Here is a 20,908-nt window from a genome sequence, read left to right on the forward strand (position 1 = left end):
GAATTGGTCTTCTAGTTGAGACACCTCGGTCTGCGGCAATGAGACATTAAGCACCTCTGACTTTTGCGCGTTGACCTTATAATTACTTAGCCTCCCAAACCGCATGAACTCCTGGTGTAACGCTGGAAGCCCAATGCGTGGGTTAGTTAGGTAGAGTAGGAGATCATCTGCAAAAAGAGCCATCTTGTGCTCCGTGCCTCCGATACGATAACCCGCTATAGATTCATTCTGGCGAATCGCATTCGCCAGAGCTTCCATGATGAGAACGTATAGGAACGGGGACAGGGGGCAGCCCTGTCTGGTTCCGTTTCGTATTTGGAAGGCGTCCGACAGGGCCCCATTGACTCTAACCCTGGCTGAGGGGCCCTTGTAAAGGGACATGATTTTCCCCAGCATTCGTTGGCCGATCCCAATTTTTGTCAGGGTAGCTGCTAAAAAGTTCCAATTGACCCTGTCGAACGCCTTCTCAGCGTCTACCGTCAGGAGACACAGGGGATGGTTGGCTTGCTTGGCTCTGGCTATTAAGGCCAGGGACTTTATAGTGTTGTCCCTGGCTTCCCTGCCCGGGACGAACCCGACCTGTTCTCTATGTATCACTTTTGGGATGATGTTTTGTAGGCGTAATGCTATCAGCTTTGCAAGTAGTTTAATGTCTATATTGAGAAGTGAAATTGGTCTATAATTGCCGCAGACCGAGACGTCCTTTCCTGGTTTGGGGATGACCGATATGTGTGCCATGAGTGCCTGAGTTGGAAATAAACTGCCCTCCCCTACCGTGTTGAATACTTTCAGTAGCATGGGGGAGATCTCTTCTCTGAATAGCTTGTAGAATCTGCCTGTGTATCCGTCTGGGCCTGGGCTTTTATTTACTTTTAAGTTTTTAATGGCTTCCTCGAGCTCCTGGGACGAGAAGTCTGATTCTAGGTCTTCGGATTCTTCTGGAGTCATTCTAGTAGGCCCATTGAGGTCCAGGTATGACTCTATCTCGGCTAACTCGCTTTGGGTGCAATTTGGGGCGTCTCCCTTGATATTATAGAGCTTCTCATAATAGTTTTTAAACTCCCCTAGGATATCTGAAGTGGCGTGTGCTAACCCTCCTCTGCCCGTCTGGATCTTAAGGATATGTGTTAGTGGGGTTTTGGGGTGTAGGGTCTTTGCTAACCAACTCCCACATTTATCGCCGTATTCGAAGGCGCCCCTCCGGAATTTGTCTCTTATGGCCAGGGATCGTTGGTCCAGGATACTCAGTATTTCCTGCCTTAGGGCGAGCACCCACTGGCGTTTTTTTACCTGCGTTTTGCGTTTTGCGTTTTTCCTGCACAGGCATAGAGATAACATGTGTTCCTGTCCACTGGCGTTTTTTTTGCGTTGCGTTTGCGTTTTTAACATAGGAACTGTCAGTTGCATATGTGTCCCTATTTTTCTCCTAATGCACCCATGAATGTCAATGGAAATTAACGCAAAACGCCGCGAAAACGCAGCGAAAAACGCGCGGAAAAAACGCGAGAAACGCTGCGAAAACGCTGCGTTTTTTCCCCGCGGAGAACGCAAACGCCAGTGGGTGCTCGCCCTTAATGTGGAAATTTCTGCTTTGAGGACCTCTTGCTGCGCTCGTTTGTTATCTGCTTCTTTGGTTTGTAGGTTCTTAATTAGCTTACTTAATTTTGCGGAGTTTTCCTTTTTACGCCTTGTCCCGTGAGAGATTAAAACACCCCTAAGCACACACTTCAAGGCTTCCCACTGGATCGGGGCTCCCGTTTTATCATTTTGGTGGACTTCTGTGAACTTGGTTATAGTTTTTTTGGTATCTAAGACACACAAGGAGTCTTTAAGTAAGTTGTCATTGAGTTTCCAGGAGAAGCCTCTCTGACATTTGCCCCAACCCGCGAATCCACCCATCACCGGTGCATGGTCAGACCATACGAAGTCTCCCTGAGAGCATTTCGGGGAGCAGTCCAGGAGACTTTGTGATACTAGTAGCAGGTCTATCCTGCTATAGGAGTTATGCGCTAGGGAGTGAAATGTGTAGTCCCTGGTCCCTGGGTGGAGGATCCTCCATAGATCCACCAGATGCATTGTGTCTAACGTGCGTTTAAGTGAACGGAGTGCCGCTCGGGGGATAGAAGTCCTACCCGATGACGTGTCCAGTTCTGGGTCGAGGGCCAGGTTCAGGTCTCCGCCGAGTATGATCCTGGAACCTCCCGCAAATTCCGCCAGGGACTTCAGGAATCTTGTTGCATACTTGACTTGGTCCTGGTTCGGAAGATAAATGTTAGCGATGGTTATGATCTTACCCATAGATTCTATTTTCAGAAAAATATATCTCCCTTCCGGGTCTATTTTGGATTCCAGAACCTGGTGTCCAAACTCCTTGTGGAAAGCTATTGAAACACCTCCCGCTTTTTTAGAGGGGTGTGGGCTATGAACCCAGGTAGGATAATATCTAGTGCCACAAGAAGGGATGCTGTCTGTTCTGAAATGCGTTTCCTGTAGCATAGCTACCATTACTCCTTTCTTATGGAGATGGTATAATATCTGCTTTCTCTTCTGTGGTATGTTTAAGCCCTTTACGTTAAACGTACAACAGGTTAAGTCACTCATTGCTATTGAGAGTGCAGATGGCTATCAGGCAAATGCTTGGGCTGCCCCCCAGGTAGAACTAAGGAAAGGGGAAGGGAAAGACCAGGGGAGTGGGAAGGGGGGGGGGGGGGTGACACACATGGTGGATAGACAAGACGTGGGATAACAACATAAAACATATGGAAAATATCGTTAGACGATTTACCGCGAAGGTTGCTCAGACCTTCGCTACCCGCTGGGTTTGTGGAAGCGAACAATCTCTCGAATCGACGAACAACCGCTCCCCCCACCCGCACCATAAACTTAGTATGTAAATGCTTAAACTTTATCAACCCCAGAAATGTCCGGGACCCCTCTCGGACAAATTTGTGTAATTTTAACGATCTCGTTGGAGATTGGCTGTAGTGTTGTCCTCAAGTTAGGTCTCTGGTTGGGGGCGCACGTGCCGTCCGTGTCTTCTGGCGCGGTGCTTGACGCCTTGGTCTCTGGTCAACTTCCTGCCACTCATTTCTTGGTGGGGGAATTGGCAGAGAGCATGAAATTGGCCACTCAGGTAAAGAAATGGAAGGCAGCTCAAATGTGGAAAGAAATCTCGGTAAGTCACCCAAGCCTTTGAACGTAGCTGATTTGTCTTCTTTGTTAGCGTGTAATTGGAACGGGAAACCCCATCGATAGTTGATTCCCTTTTCTTTCAGAAGTGTCACCAGCGGTCTCAGGGCCTTGCGTAGCTGTAGGGTGCGCCGAGATAAATCTGTTAGGATCATTATTGGTGCGCCTTGGTATGATAGCTCTCCTGCTCTCCTGGCTCGCTGGAGGATCTGGTCCTTAGTTGAGTAGAAATGGATTCTACATATCACATCTCTAGGTCTCTTGGGGTCGGTCGGCTTTGGGCCCAGGGAGCGATGGATTCTATCTATTTCAATTTCGGAGTCTGGAGGCTTCTGGAGTAGGTCATTAAAGAATTCACGTGCCCAAGTTTCTAGTTGGGAGGGAGCGATGTCTTCGGTGAGGCCTCTGATCCTCACATTGTTTCGGCGATGCCGATTTTCCAGATCGTCTAACATACAGTAGAGCTCTGCTATTTGTTGTGATTGTTGATGCAGCTCCTGCGAATGGACGTCCATGGTATTGTAGATTTGGTCATGGCTCTCCTCGACTGCTTCTACTCTTTGCCCTATATGGCGGATGTCCTGTTGCAGGGCTACTATATCCTCTTTGTGGGACGCTTCCATTTTCTGGAATAGTTGGCTTATTTTCCCTTTAGTGGGTAGTGCCCTAAGGTGGGCCCTCCAGTCCCAATCTTCTTGTGGATCAATGCATTCTAATTGTTGGGTAGGGCGCCTTGCGGAGTCACGTTTTTCCCCCTTGCGCTCTGTGGATGGGTGGTCAGGTAGCGGGGGTGGGGGTTCTCCCCATTGATCACTTCTGTGGAGGTGCAGATTCTCCTTTGTGGTCCTAAGGGCGTCTGTAAGGGCTCTCTTTCCCCTTGCCACCTCATGAATGTCTGCTGAGGAGACTTGATGTGGGGGGAGGGTAGAATGCCCCTCTGATTCTGAGCCCTGTTCATCCTGTGCACTGCCCTTTCTCATTATATGGGAAGAAGCCCCCTTTACTGTGTCTGCATGTGGGGCATTTCTTTGGGCAGTGCTGTTCCCCTCAGTCGTGGCAGGGATTTGGGGATGTGGGGTAGCCCCCCCTATAATGTCCCTTCTAACCTGCTGGTCGTCTGGGGTCTGCTGGCTGCTGTGTCTCTGCAGTCCTCCCTCCTGTCTGCTGTACTCTTCTTGGTCGGCCTCTCTGGAGCTGCTGCCCTGCCTCTGCTCGTTTGTCAGGGGATCGCTATGCAGGGGGCTCCCTGGCTCTGGCTCCATTACCTGCGGCTTGTCTCCGCTCTTTCCCTGCTTCTCTATGCCGGCTCCGTTCTTTTCTTTCTCCTCAGTGCTCTGCCACCGGCCGGTCACGTGGGCGCTCCTCTTCTCTTCTATCGGCGCCATCTTGCTCTTCTCCTCGCTACCTCCCGGGCTTGCCGACGGACGCAGGTATGAAGTTAATCCTCTCCCCGGGGTGCTCGATTTTCTCCTGGAGGTCTCCTGCGGCAGCTTTTTTACCATGGTGGTCGCTGGTGGGGTCCCGTTTTCGTCCGGGGTCTGCTTTTTGGTGCTGGTGTCAGGAGCGGTGCAGGGACACGTCTTAGCCGCTCATTCGCAAGCCACGCCCCCCGCAATGCCTTTTTAAGCAAAAATGCATTGCACTTGCATGAAAAATCGCATGTTTGCAGGTGTGATAAAGGTCTTCCATGAAGACCACTTCTAGCCAGACTTCTCCATACTGTAGCTGGGTATAACTGGGTCCCACTGGTTTCTGCCAGTTCTGAGCTGATGACACAGCTGGACATCTTCCGATTTTGATGAAAAAAGAGTATGACGCGGACCAAGTCCGGTCCCCAACATTCCTCGTCTCTTTGTATCTCTTCAAAAGACATCTTGAACCCCCAGTCTGCTTTAGAATCTATGCCCGGGACAGACCTTGCTGATGCAGTATAACTACCTTGTATTTTGTTGCTCTGCTCAGTCTTGCCATTAATCTGTGACACAAAACTGTCTTCCACAACCTCAACTTTGCAGCAAAGTTTGGTTGTTCCTCACCCAGTTTTAAGCCTCCTACACAGCTGTTCCTGTTTCAGTTAATGACTTTGTGCGAGTGTACCTACAAGAATATTCTTGAAGGGTGGCCGCACCAAATATTGATGTGATTTACATCTCTCTTTTGTTTAGTCCCTTTGCATCTTGTTAATTGACATAAATAAGCTATTAACTCTTCTATTTTCAAAAACATTCTTGCTTTTTAGCATTTTTTTTCACACCCGGCTAAAACCTTTGCACAGTATACGGAATTAACAAAAAAAAGAAGAAGAAAGTGAGTGTGGGTCAGATAGGCATGTATGGTTGGCAATTTTAGTCACAGCTGGCTGATAGTTGTGTGAGAAGAGAAGAAGACTTGAAGGCAGACTTGCCTAATGGAGTCGACAGTCGGCATATGGCTTCAAGTTTGCACATATGTTGATATATACCTTAGTTTTTTATGATGTTTAAAATTGGAAATAGCTTTGAGTGAAGATCAGGTCGAGCTTTGCCAAAAGTTTGAATCTGCACAAACCTAAACCTCGAGTTATACTTAGCCAAACCCACTAAAATTCTTCCTCCTCTTCCACTCAATGGATAGCACTGCAGCCTTGCATAACTTCAGTCCTAGGTTTAAATCTGACCAAGAACAACATCTGCATGGAGTTTGTATAAATGATTATAAAAACCCACACAAACATCCAAGCAGATGTTGCCCTTGCTCAGACTAAAACCTAAGACAGGGGCGTAACTATAGAGGGTGCAGGGGATGCGGTTGCACCCAGGCCCAGGAGCCTTAGGGGGCCCATAAGGCTTCTCTTCTCCATATAGGGAGCCCAGTACTATGAATATAGCATTATAGTTGGGGGCCCTGTTACAGGTTTTGCATTGGGGCCCAGAAGCTTCAAGTTATGTCTCTGTGCAGCATGGTTTAGGTATGGGTACCGGTACAGCTACAGATAGAGGGGGGGCCCCAGCTCACCTTTTGAATCAGGGCCCCTGAGCCTTTAGTTACACCCCTGACATAAGACCCCAGTGCTGCAAGGGAACAGTGCTAACCATGGGAGGAAGCAGTTGTTTCAAGGCTCTTAGACTGTTTTACACAACAGTTTTAGAGGTATTGAAGAAGTTCCGGCTTGGTTCGAACAAATTCAGACCGAATTGAACTTTTCGCTGAAATTCAATGAATCAGCCGAATTGAAGTATTCAAAAGTTTGCTTGACACTAGTTGGAAAGTTAATGAAATCAGTATAGCTGTGGCCGAACTTCACCCATAATAGAAGTATGGTTTTGTTTCTTTCTGGGTCTGGGGCATGGAGGGGAGGTTTTCGTGGTTTAACGCTTGAGCTCTTGACTGTTTGTGTCTTCTCCTGCCTGTATCATCATTCACTGCACAGAAAATAACATCAAGTGAAATCTTAGCAAATTGTATTTGACAGCACTGAGAATTCAGACTCTGAGAAGAGCACTTATGATGCAATTTGTGAGCAGCGTTTCGGTGTATTCAGCATGCAGAAGGAACAATTATTTCTTTCAATACTCCACATTCTTTCCACAACGTCCCAGATGCGCCCCGCTGATAATCAATATCCTGCAGTTCTAAAAAGTCATCAAACGCCTGATGTTTTTCGTCATTTGTCAGCAATTAAGGTACACAGACAAAACGGCTATCAATGAAATGCTTGCTGGATTCTGTAAGAAACAATTTCTGGAATTTGATTTTAAAGGTCTGTTTCAGGAGGCGAATGCAGCATTACATTCTTATAGTCGCTGCACTATTATGTCTGGAAGAAATGCCGGAAAGGAATAGAAACCTGGTCCCATAAAGACCCTGTTGGTCAGAGTTTGACCAATGAATGTCTATGGTTCGCCCAGGGTTCCTACAGGAATGCTCTAAATAGTATTCTGGCACGAAAAGGCTAAAATGTGGTTTGTACGCACCTTTAAAGGGGTTGTCCCACTAAAGCAAGTTATATCCTATCCATAGGAGCCAAGTGCTTGAACTCAGCGGCCCTATTGAAATGAATGGAGCAGCAGCATGCATGTGTGTCTGCCGTTCCCTTCACTTCTAGACAAAGCAGAACCCTGTTCTTGGAGTCCCACCCATCTGCAAGTTACGCCTGTGGACTAAATTATTGATAAGCTATCCTCAAGATAGATCATCAATAGTTGATTGAGCGGGGCAATCGTTCAGCATTTCTGCAGATCAGTTGATTGAAGAGGATGCAGCCTCTTTTCAGGCCTGTGACATCACGTTTATCAGTCACATGACCTGAGAACAGAGTGAATGGGACTGACCTGCAATATCAAGCACAACCACTATACAATGTACAGTGCTGTGCCTGATATAGACTAGAATTACAGTGTTGCTGTCATTTCATTTGGCTGATCAATGGGAATTCCTAGCTGTGTACCCCAGCCAATCAACTATTGATGATCTATCCTGTGGATAGGTCATGAATATTTCACTCCTGCGAAGCACCTTCAACTTGTCTCAATGGATATCATCAGTCACTCCTAGGCTCACATGTTAAAAGCATGTGTAGTACCCCAGAGTTGGGTACTCCTGCACTCTCTGGGTCCACTACAAGGTCTTAATGTAATGTATTTTGTGTGTGAAATGTGTTATTGTTCATATTTCTCCCTTCTAATTCAGTGTGTGCCTTTAAACGGTCACTAAGGTGTTGATTTTAAGATTCCTGGCACCTAACCCTGCATGACTTTGCTGAATACACTCTGACCTGCTCTAGTGCCTGTCAGTCAGCCCTAGCTAGATCTAGGATTGGATAGTTAGATTTTCCCTAGACCAGGATTGGTTGAGAAGAAAGGTATAAAAGTGTCTAAAAGCCAAGTTAGTGGAAGCTAGTGGAAGATGAGGATAGAAAGAGAAGAGAAAGAAAAGTTCAATAGGAAAAAATAGAAGCCAGAGCCAGAGTAAAAAAGCAAATCAGTAACAAATTAACACTTTCCGTACACACCAATTAACTAAATCTATAATGAATGATGCACATGGAATCTGTGCTCTAATACTGCTCGTGGTGTTATCTACTTCATACAACCGTAATTTAAAGGATGTAACTGCTACCAAGAAAATAATTCTCTCTCAATAGAGTGTTTTTACCATCCAAGTCTGCTTTCTGGAGTGTTTCCCACCATCCACAACATCAGCACTGAGGTATCACACTTCACACAGGAAAGCCAGGACTACTACGGTACCTCCATTTATTTTCTTCAAATTTTTGTATTTAAAGATGTCTTTAAAGCCATCATGGCAGTCTGGGCCAAATGCAAAAGATGGGAACAAGACATCACCTATGATCATTGGATATAACAGTACTGTAATCACTTATACTTTCTGCAGATCACCTGTGTAGAGCTGGTATCTACCACTATATGGTCAATGTACATGCCCAAGGGGGAGCCCCGTTCCATATTTTGCTATGGGGCCTAGCCTTTTCCTGTTACATTGCTGATTTCCTCATAATTTCTGGAATATAGTTGCAGATTCTCTGTAATCAGCTGCTATAAGAGACTTTCATGAATCTTTATGCCCACTACATATGCTAAGCAGAGTGTTCCTGTATCTAGGTGATTGCCGCCAGCATCCCGGAGTTTCCTTTCATCACAAAGTGTGTTTGATATCGCAGAGGAGCCTCTTTATAGATGATATGTGAAAAGTTTTTCTTCTCCTGATTACACAGGATAAATCAAAAGTCAGGAACCACTTCAGAATCTGTAAGTCGCTGAAAATTAGACTGATTGATTGAATGCCTAATGCAAAAAGAGAGGCCATGTGATGTGCGGCTCACGATTCATCATGTCTGTAATGGAAATTATGCTACTGAGAGGTGCAGCTTCCTAAAGGAACACAGCTGAGACTGACGACTTTGATGGCAGCTCCAGGTGTATCAGATGTTTAGGCTACGTTCACATATAGCAGAAATGCAAGATATGCAAGGCTTTCACATAAATAGGAGTGGCGGGGTCTTGTCTATGAGAGTCCTGGTGAAGAGACAGAACATTCATGGATCATCAGTCTAAGGGCTCTATCACACTAGCGTATATCGGCCGCGTTTTCACAGCCGACCAATATACGCTGCCCATCTGATACATTGGTTTCCAATGTATGTATTCAGATGGACAAGTTTCCACTGTGTTAAAGCATCCAGCCAGCAAAGATTGCGCATACGGTACGCTTTCCAACCGGACGTTTTTATGCCGACCGGGAAAGATAGTTGTGGAACTATCTTTCCCGAGCCTTAATATGGCCACTGTCATAGACTCCTATAGGAGCCTACGACAGCTGCCGGAAAAGAGAGGTGGGAGTTTAGCAGCGTGATGTAATGTACTCTATAACTTTCTTACATTTTTTTAGGGGGATTAGTGAAAAAAGAAATTCTGCTATTTGTTACTTTGGTTTTCATTTTTATAGTTTTCAGTGTGCAAAATAAATACTGTGATAACATTCTTCTTGGGGTCAGCACAATTCTGGCGATACCAGGTTTTATACATTTTTTTTGAAAGTCCTTTTTTAAGAGGCAGACACACACACACACACACACACACACACATGTTTTACTACATAACCAAAAGTCAGGGTGGTTACGATCTATATGATTGGAGAAACAGGGGTCAGTTAAATGAAAATGAAACTATATAGTCCATGCTTTGTTCTCCTATGCTATATAAACAACCTATGTAGCTGTTCTTAAGTAGATTGTCTCCTGTAAAGTATGAAACAGTCTCTTTATCATATCAACAACAGTCCCTCTTTTTTGTGACCTCCGAGTACTTTGGAAAGCCTAGTGCTTAATGTCGGAACTTCCTACACAATTTCACTGGATTCCCCGGAGGTCTTGGTTGCTCTCGAGTCATTAAGGAGACGTCATAATGGATTCCAAATCTCTGTCTATACCGTGAAGTATAAGAGGAATGTTCTTTTCTAGAATGCCTGTCACTACTCGTGGCAGGACACAGCATCCACCGAATATAAGCGCACAGAGAATAGTCATAAAAGTAATAGCAACAGACGGAAGCCATATGCTCCAATTTCCAAATATGGAGGTCCACCAATCTCCAAAAGGGTCTTTTATGCCGGTGTTGGTTGCCAGTTCTTCAAAAAGACTGGTTAGGTCCTTTAAAGCTTTATTGATGGAACCATCTGGAGCAGTACTTCTAGGCATAAACATACAACAAGAGTCACCAATCATCAAACTACTAAAGACCACTTGTCCGTTAGTATGTATGTGAGTGAGTGATTCTCATGCTCTGACCCTGGCGACGGCATAGCTTTGCCCCCTGATGACATCATAGCGCTGGGCCCTGGTGATGTCATAGCTCCACCGCCGGTGCCTCCATAGCCCCGCCCCTGGTGCAGTCATAGACACGCCCCGGGCACTGTCCTAGCTCTGCTCCCTGGCGCTCTCATAGCTGGTCCTAACACACTGAGAATACAGCTAAGCTGTTATTATGTCAGACACAACTCAGCGGTCCTGACAGGAGACACCGACCAACCACCTCCACAGATCAGCGGTCCTGACAGGAAAAACTGACCTACCACCACCACAGAGATCTGACGGGTTAAAGGACCTGTGGTGATGTCACTGCTGTGGGAGGAGCCATTCTGGAGTTGGTAGTACTATATACTGGATAAGCGAACAGAAACTAGCAGGACTTGTAAAGATGTCACCGTCATGTGATCATCTGTGTGGGTAGAATCAGGGATCACATGACTAGGGGCTCCTGACTGTATTCAGGAGCTGTGTGTGTCATGTGTGCAGTCAGCATAAATGTAGTAAAGCTGCGAGTGGCTGTTTGTCTAATGTGCTGTGCATGTAATGTGTATAGTCAGCATGGATGTATGTCATGTAGCAGACCTGTGTTTCTAACATGCGCATGTCATGTAACAGAGCTGTGTTTGTAACATGCACATGTTATGTAGTACAGCTGTGTTTGTGATGTGCATGTCATGTAGCAAAGCTGAGTTTGCAACATGCGCATGTACTGTGGCACATCTGTGTCTGTCGCGCGTATAGAATGTAGCAGAGCTTTGTTTGTACCATGCGCATGTCATGTCTTTTAGGTGCATGGCATGTTCCAAAGCTGTGTCTGTGATGCGCATGTCATGTAACAGAGCAGAGTTTGTAACATGGGCATGTTCTGTGGCACAGCTATGTCTCTTACGCGTATATAATGTAGCAGAGCTGTGTTTGTACCACGTGCATGTCATGCCTGTCAGGTGCATGTCATGTTCCAAAGCTATGTCTGTACTGCACAAGGTATGTAGCAGAGCTGCGTCTGTCTAGTGCATGGCATGTAGCAGAGCTGTGTCTGTCAGGCGCATGGTATGTAGCAGAGCTGTGTCTTTCAGGCGCATGTCATGTAGCACAGTTGTGTGTGTCTGTCGCACGCCCATGTACCACAACTGTGTGTGTGACGTGCAAGTAGCAAAGCTGTGTGGCACATTGCGCCACCAGAAACACTGGTACTATAATTTCCTAATAATTACTAGTTTTACATACTCCTTGCTTCTCAGCTAAAATAATATCTAGTGCTATTATATTTTGGAAAGCCATTGTACAGGTAGGACCAAGCTGTTTAGCTAGGCCTTGAACAGCATTACATGTGTAGTTAACAAACTGCTGCTGATTGTAATATATGTAATTTATCCAATCAACATTTAAAAAAAAGTAACTATAGGTATCAGACATGAAAGGATAGGACAAAGTGTATATTGGTAACATCCATTTTTGCTGCCCATGTGCATAACCTTACATTTATCAACATTGAACTTCATTTGCCATTTTTCTGCCCAAGCCCCCAGCTTATCCAGGTCCGTTTGTAGCCGTATATTGTCCTCCGTTGCATTGATTATATTGTATAATTTTGTGTCATCTGCAAATATTGATATTCTACTGTGCAGCCCCTCTATCAGGTCATTGATAAATATATTGAACAGAATGGGGCCCAATACGGAACCCTGTGGCACCCCGCTAGCGACTGTGGTCCAATCAGAGTACGAACCATTTATTACCACCCTCTGCTTTCTATCATTGAGCCAATTTTTTACACAATTACTCACTTTTTCACCCAATCCAAGCTGTCTCATTTTGTATATTAGCCTTTTATGTGGCACGGTGTCAAATGCTTTACAGAAGTCCAGATATACGAGATCACTTTTGATCTCCTTTTTGTAAATTGGAACCACGTTGGCAATGCGCCAATCCAATGGTACAACACCGGTCTTGATAGTGTCTAGAAATATTAGGTATAGCGGCCTAGCTATCTCATCACTTAGTTCCCTTAGTACCCTTGGGTGTATTCCATCTGGGCCTGGCGATTTATCGATTTTAATCTTCTTTAATTGGTTCCGCACTTCCTCTTGCGTTAGGTATGACATATTTTGCGAGGGGTTTATTTTATTTCCCTGTATCTCGTGTGGTATTTCCTTTTCGTTTGTGAATACGCTTGAAAAGAAACTATTTAATAGATTTGCGTTCCCTCCATCATCTTCAATGATTTCCCCTGCATTATTTGTTAAAGGGCCAGTGCTCTCCCTGCAAATCCTTTTGCTGTTAATATAGTTGAAAAATAGTTTCGGGTTGTTTTTGCTCTCTTTGGCGATCAGTCTTTCCACCTCCTCCTTGGCAATTTTGATCCTATCTTTGCATTGGACACTGACATGCCGAATTCCTCACTGGTTTGTTTGTCCACCATGGGTGTTAGGTTGGACCAACAATTTCTCTTGATGTGTCCAGGTTTGTTGCAATTGTAACAAATGACTTGACGGCGGGACTGAGAGTCCATAGGCTCCACAATGTTGATACTGGCGTTGGTGGACTGCTGCCACTCAACACCCCTTGCAATCTGTAAAAGGGGCCAATGACTGCCACTGAGGTCAGGATTGCTCAATTTTTCATTTTATGCAGTCTTTCAGGCCACCATAGTAGGCCTGGGTTAGTAATTAAACGTGTGCTACGGTAGTACATGTGGCTGAAACCCAGTATCAATCCAGTGTTGCTTAATACGCACATAGCATTTCTCAGCAGATTCCCCAATCTCTTGTTTGCAATCATAGAGAGACAGGGATTGTTGCACAAACCAGGCCTGTGTCCATTGAGTGAGCTACTCTATGAAGAGTGGGCCAGAATCAAAGCTAGTGTCATCACCAGGGGTTACACCCAAACCAGAGCTTATGAGTAGGTAGAAAGAATCCCCAGCCTTTGAATGCACAATGTCCTCGAGATCTCTCCAGCAACAGCTGTAGGAGCATTGTACCTGTGTGCAACGGCGTACTAAAGGCATTGGGTGTGTTTCTGGGTTGGGTAAGTAAGTGATGATGTGGTATACATCATTCAGACACCATGGAGTAAAGATGGGATTGTTCAGGGCTGCAGCTGTGGTGGGGACAAGCGCAGCAGTGCTCAAAGGACGGAAGACGGCCCTGTGTCAGGGAACAGTACCTGTACCTCTGTGGGTTGAAGTGGACGGGACAGTGCGTATAGGACCACCGAATGCTGCCATCTGGCCATCGAGCTCGGTGTCCTCATCGCCTCCTCCCATCTCTATTCTCAGGGTGTCCCCTGAGGGATGGGCCGTAGCTCGGGAGGATTGAGTGGTGACTATGGGTGTTAACATTGGCATTAATAGGGAGTATGTTACTGGTGGCTTTTGTGGTTGTATTGGTGCCAAAACAGATATGTCTGGAAGGAGGTCCTCTACAACAGGCACAACATGGGCTGGGGTGCCAGTAACAGCAGTAGCTGCAGTAGCGCAGGGGTTAACATGCAACTATGGACGTTGTCTCTTGATGAGATGACTGCAGCTAAAATGGCCGCCGGAGTCATCATTTGGGGCACTAAGGGAGGTGCTACTTGGGGAGAACTGTAGAACTGTCCGGGATTTAGACAGTCCTGAAGGTGGTGCATTTGGGGGAGGGCGGTGTTGTGGGGCACTACAAGTCAGACAGGCATCTCGGCATGCCTCATTCGTTTGTGTGCAATGCCAACAAGTCCATTCTGAGGGCTTGTATGGGGGTGGTGGAGCTGGTGCAACAGGAGCAAGCACATAATGTGCTGCCTCCTTATCAGTGGGAGCATCGTCACCATTTCACTTCGCATCATCCACAATGGAGGAAGAAGTCACCTCCTCCTTCCTCCCCAGGACACAATAGCTATACATGTATCCGCCATCTTCTCTCCAGTGATCTTTCAGTCTTCCAACGGTCACTTGTTTAGAAACATCACGCCAAGCAACCACAGCATTCAACAATCCCTCATCTTTTTATGTTATCAATGCATTCTTTCAGAAGGGCTCATTCACTCTCCCTCCTGCATGGCATTCTGTAACCAACATCAATCTTTTGAACTTGCTCATATTCTTTTCCCCTTCCATATCAGATACTATCTGTGTTGCTGTATGTTCTTCAACATTATGTAACTCAAGAGGAATAAAGCAAAGTGCTAGCAGTTACTCCAACATTTTATGTAGATTTTTACTGTGAAATGCCAACGCTCGAGGAAACTTTATGTAAGAGATTTGTTATTCCTGTATATCTCATATGTATGAACTTGACCATTGGTCATGAAAGGTAGCAGGATTCATAGAGTCAGATCGCAAAGTTTACTGCGAGTGATAAAATGTGATGATTCAATCTCCAATATGGAGTCACAGATCAATGACACTAAAATCCCTGGTAAGCTTACCAGAAAAGTCCATCTGAAATGACAGGATCTGTGAACAAAAGTAGACTGTAGCCAAACGTGGCAGAGTGGAGATACTTGAGGGCCACCAATAAAATGAGAGCTATACACACCTTAAATAACAACAGGAGCTCCATGTAGAAAAAAATGTCTCATGCTAGAAAGTTCTTGCAGAAGTTTTCTGAATGAGAATTAACATACACAATGAATGGCCACCTTATTAGAGACCCCCATCTAGCAGTGCGTTGGACCTCCTTTGGCCTTCAGAACTGCAGCAATTCGTTGTTACGTCAATCTACAGGTATCTGAGGACCTACGGTGTGCCAAAAACCTATTCCCCCACACCATTACTCCACCAGGAAGGGGTCATTGATTCATGCTGCTTGTGCCAAATTCTGCCCTCCCATGAGCACGGTGAAACAGAAATCTGGATTCATCTGACTGGCAATATTTTTCCAATGCTCAAATTTTTGCCCTCTTTTTCTCACTGGAGTCTCGTCTTTCTGTCTATTAGACACAATGGTGCTGGGCTGTTACAGCCCATAATAAGTCGTGCATTTGGACTCATTAGTTGGAGCAGCAGCATTGTATTTAGCTGAAATCGGCTTGACTGTGCAGCTTCTGTTCTTCAGAACGATTCTTGACACCCTCCTCTGACCCCTCTCGGTGATGAGTTTCTTATTTTCACAGGATCCCCTCTCGTTAGATGTTTTTCCCGATCATGCCATTATCATTATACTCTCCATATCGCTGCATGAGAAACCCCCCACGAGATTGGCAGTGAAATCCTGGCCTGGCTAGTCTACCACCGATGACCGGGCCTTGTTAGAAGTCACTCAGATTGCTGGATTTTCCCATCTAATGTGGATTCACCCTGAAATTGATCCGTCGTTTTATGCTGCACTCCAGGGTCACAGGGTTAATTTCCATACAGGCAAGCGCCGATCGTTCAAGGGCCAGGGTCTCTAATAAAAGTGGTTGTTCATATGTATATGATAGCTCCTAAAGTGTGGGGTCCAGTTGATCAGAGTAGCAGTCAGGGCTTACATGCCCTTGAAATGGTTCCTCTACAGATGGGCATGAGGTACTGCAGGGTAGCAGTCATACAGTAGTAGCTGCTATAGACCCTAGCCGTCAATAGAGTCCAGCTCTTCAATTAGAGGGATTGTCCAGGATTAGACATAAGTGTCTTCCAGGAAACAGTGCTTGTCCATTGCTGGGCTGCAATACCAGGCATAAACCAGGGACAGACATGGCGCTGCACTGAAAAAAAAAAATTAAACAAAAAAAGGCCTTTCTTCTAATTCTGGACAACCTCTTTAACCGCTTTGGCCCCAAAAAAAGCAATAATATTTGGGGGGATTTTCATTGACACTTTTCAAAAGCCATAACATTTTTTTCCGTCGACATGGCTGTATGAGGGCTTGTTTTTTGCGTGGCAAACTGTACTTTTCACTGGTACCATTTTTGGCTGTACTGTAAAACTTTTTTATGAATTTTTTTTGAGAGCAGGTAGAGAAAACAACAATTCTGCCATAGTTTTTTTTTGCAGCGCTAGTCATGCAGCATAAATGACATGATACATGCGATCAGAACGATTACGACAATACCAAAATTATTATTTTCTTAGGTTTTCCACTTTTGCACACTAAAACACCTTTTTTGGGGGAAATTATTATTTTTTCTACATCACAGCTCTGTGATGGCTTGTTTTTTGTGTGACAAACTGTATTTTTTATTTGTACCATTTTGGGGTACATAAAGCTTTTTTGATCACTTTCTTGCATTTTTCGGGAGGCAGAATGAACAAAATAAGCATTTGCCTCCATTTCTTTTTACAGTTTTTGCCGTTCAGGATAACTACTGTATTCAATTTATTGTAAAAGTCGTTACAGATACAATGATACCAAATATGTGGAGTTTTTATTTTCTTTTTCATACAAATAGGGGAAAGTGCAGGGGACTTGAGCCATAACAACTATGGACGCTATGATAATGCATTGCAGTACTTCTGTACTGCAATGTCTTATCACTTACAATAGCGACCATGGCAAGTTGGTAAATCGGTATCTCTGTTAATAGATCATGGTGGGCCAATGATGTCGTAGAGAGCCTGGTCCCTTTGTGAACCCTGTACATGACATGACCTACATAGATTGCGGCATTTAGGGGGTTTACAGAGGGGATTGCTGTTCTTATTGATCCCTGCTGTTACTGCAAGAGGCTGGCTATCAGTCACAGCCGGGGCCTGCTGCGGAATGGTGCGGACTCAGCTTCTTGGCCCGCGGCATCCACAAGACAGAAGTTTATGTCCTGTTGCATTGAGTACCCCACAGCCAGGATGCAAACTTATGACCTGTAGCATTAGGGAGTTAATTAAGCACTGAAGGTAGTGCACATAGATACAACACCCTAGCAATATGCCATCACTTTGTGGGAAAATACCTTTAAACTGAATGTGTCATGAGAAAATGACTTCTTATATAAATCACGTTTTGATGTTAAAGATGTCACTATGTAACATATTTAAACTTTTTTTGTGTCCTTGGGCGATCAGGATAAAACATGGGCACCTCATTTCACCTCAAGAACTGCGAAAGAACTCTAGAAGGTAAAGTAAAATTAAGGTGGTTGTTGCTCACTAGATGTCTTAGTTTTACATTGATTTCATTTGGTTCTTCTGTAGGATGAGACAGAGGAGAGAAAAGGGCCAGAGGTTTGCAATTTCACGAATCTGGAGAGAACCTACTGACCACACAAGCAACTGTTACTTCTGCATGGTGGACCCTTCAAAACGCCAATCTGGTAAAAATGCACAACCAATGGTGTATCCAGACATTCCTTCATCAATCGCCCAAGTGCCACACAGTTCAGAGTTCCCAGTGCCCACTTCACCAGCAGCAAAAAAACCAGTTAAGATCCTATGAAAGTAGCAAATCAGACAGTGAAGGAGATGAAGCTGCTGATTTCACCAACGCTGCTGCGGCCAAAGTGCCATATTTCCCAAATCAACATGGCCGGAATGATTTGACTAGAGATCTTGGACTCACAAAATCTAATGCTGAGCTGTTGACCTCCAGGCTCAAACAGTGGAACTGTTACGATCGTGTGGGCAAACTAAGCACCCGGCCCACATGATTGCAACCAAAGGGGGACTGGGTACGCCCATGGGTTTCACCAGGGTATTCACACGGGTTTCAGGCAACTGACCCTCTGCTACCAAAAGATGGCATGGCCCTACCTAAGTGGGAATATTGCTCCAATAAGGGCAGCCCAGCGGTCTTCGGATCTCGGCTCTAGCTGATCCTAGGAGCCACGCACCAGAACAGGATGCATTCACATGCCACATGACAGGGACTGAACAACAGGACACACAGAGCCAGAATACACAGCATATAGCAGCCACAATGCAAACACTAATAGCAGATGATAAGCTGAATATAAATGTGAGGTGTTAGTTTGTACATTGGCCAATGAACTTAAGCTGCAAGCCCCGGCCAGGCCCCTCGAATCTTGCAGTCCCTACACTAGCAAGATACATCTATGGGAGGCCCTCGGGGCCAACCTAGCGCAAACATGGCAAACAAACTCAGCAGACCAAACTGACACAAAATAAACATACAAACGGACATGAACCGCAAGGCACAGATCACACAGCAAGCTTTAACAGAACACAGATAGCAGGTCACACAGCAAACTTCAACAGACAAGGATTCATGACTGCTCACCCAGAACACCAGACAGACTGACCAGGAGCTGGGTCTATATGTGAGCACAGACCCAGAGGATTGGCTAGCAGGAAGTACCACACCCAGCCAGCTCAATCAATTAACCTTGTGAGGACTATGCTGCTAGGAAGCTTAGAACTACAGATCCCAGCAGCACATGTAACAGGAACCTTTTGGACGAAAGTGTAGATGTAACAAACCAGAGGAAGTGCCACCACATGTTTCTGCCACAATGTGAGAGGTCTTTTTGATGCAATCAGCATCACATACAGTAAGAATGAGTGGTGCCTTTTCATTGACAGTTCGCGCATGCCTCAAGGCTGTCCTGTTTCATAATAGGAAGACATTACCTTCTCTTCCCCTGGTGCATTCATCGCATCTCAAACAGGACTATGAAAACATGAAGATTTTACTGCACCGACTGAGATATGATGAGCACCGGTGGGAGGTCTAAAGAGATTTTAAAATGGTGGCATTCCTGATGGGTTTCCAAGGTGGTTTTACAAAGTTCCCCTGCTATCTTCGCCTTTGGGACAGTAGGAACACTGATTCACACTACCATAAGCGGGACTGGCCACTGCGAATGGAGATTTTAGTTGGACAGAAAAATGTCAAGTGGAAGCCACTGGTGGACACTACAAAGGTGCCGATGCCACCACTACACATCAAATGGGAGCCACTGGTGGACACTACAAAGGTGCCGATGACACCACCCCACATTAAGTGGGAGCCACTGGTGGACACTACAAAGGTGCTGATGCCACCACTACACATCAAGTGGGAGCCACTGGTGGACACTACAAAGGTGCTGAAGCCACGAATACACATATGGGGCTTATGAAACAGTTTGTCAAAGGTCTCAACGCTGACTCAGCAGCCTTCAAACACCTAGAGGACCTCTTTCCAAAGTTTTCAGAGGCCAAAATCAAGGCCGGTGTTTTCATTGGACCACAGGTAAAGAAGCTAATCAAGTGCACTGAATTCCCAAAGAAGCTGACCAAAAAGGAAAATGCAGCTTGGAACAGCTTTGTGGCAGTAGTTAAAGGTTTCCTAGGGAATCACAAGGCCCACAACTATGTGAAGCTGGGTGAAACGCCCGTTAAGAACTATGGCAAGATGAGTTGCAGGATGTCTCTAAAACTCCATATCCTTGATGGTCACTTGGATCACTTCAAGCGGAACATGGCAGAATACTCAGAGGAGCACGGCGAACGTTTCCACCAAGATATGATGGCATTTGAACGTTGACACCAAGGACAATGCAATGAGAGCATCATGGGAGACGGCATATGGGGACTAATTCGGGTAAGTGGTGTGCAGTACAATCGTAAATCTAGAAAAACCACACATTTCTAAATATTGTCTTTGTTTGGAAGTATAAATAAACATTACTTTTGAGCTAGATGTTGTCTGTTCCTAAAAATAAAGATTTGTTACCCATTTACGCATATGGGGATATGCAAAATATAAAACTCATTCTCCTGAGCACAACAGCAAACTTTGGAAGGTATAATGGCCATTTTCTAAACTTTTTAGACATAAGAAAGCAGGAAAAAAACACTCACTTGCCAAGGACAAAAGGTGTGTTACATAGTGTATCTTTAAGACTTTTCGGGGAGTATTTACATTTTTGATGTAATTAGCTATATTTAAAAATAGTCCCAAAATCCTGAAATTCTCGCACTATTCCTTTTTAATCACCGTTTGCATGAATAATCTCTTAATTACAAACCAAAGTGTCATCTTCTAAAGTTTCTTGACTAAAATGAGAACTGAGGGGTAATTAGCTAATGTTCACATCGGCACCGGAGGCTGCTTTTGGAACCTCGCTCATAAAATCCCAGATGAAATGCCGGGTGGCATTCTAGGAGCTGGACAGACCCTATTATAGTCAACAGGAGCTGTCTGGTGCTGTTCACGTCCAGCATATGCCAGATCCAGTATTTGCATTGTTCTACTCTGAAGGCAAATAAAAATACTAATGTAATAGGGGCCTTTATAATCTATATCTACTATTTATGCAGTTCGAGCTCCAGGTTAGATGGCACTCTGTGCGGAATTTTCGTTTGTCATAAAAAAATGATACATACTGCGCAGATAAGCAGTCTTCCTGTATTCTGCTTGTGCAGAAAACAGCAACATAGCAGCATACCCACACCAGAACAGCTCAGTGAATAAATACTGTACCAGAACCAAGCTCAGTACATAAATACAGCACCAGAACTGAGCTTAATAGATAAATACATCAGAACCATCCTCGGTACATAAAAACACCACC

This window comes from Eleutherodactylus coqui, chromosome 4, assembly GCF_035609145.1.
Source record: "Eleutherodactylus coqui strain aEleCoq1 chromosome 4, aEleCoq1.hap1, whole genome shotgun sequence".
NCBI lineage: Eukaryota > Metazoa > Chordata > Amphibia > Anura > Eleutherodactylidae > Eleutherodactylus > Eleutherodactylus coqui.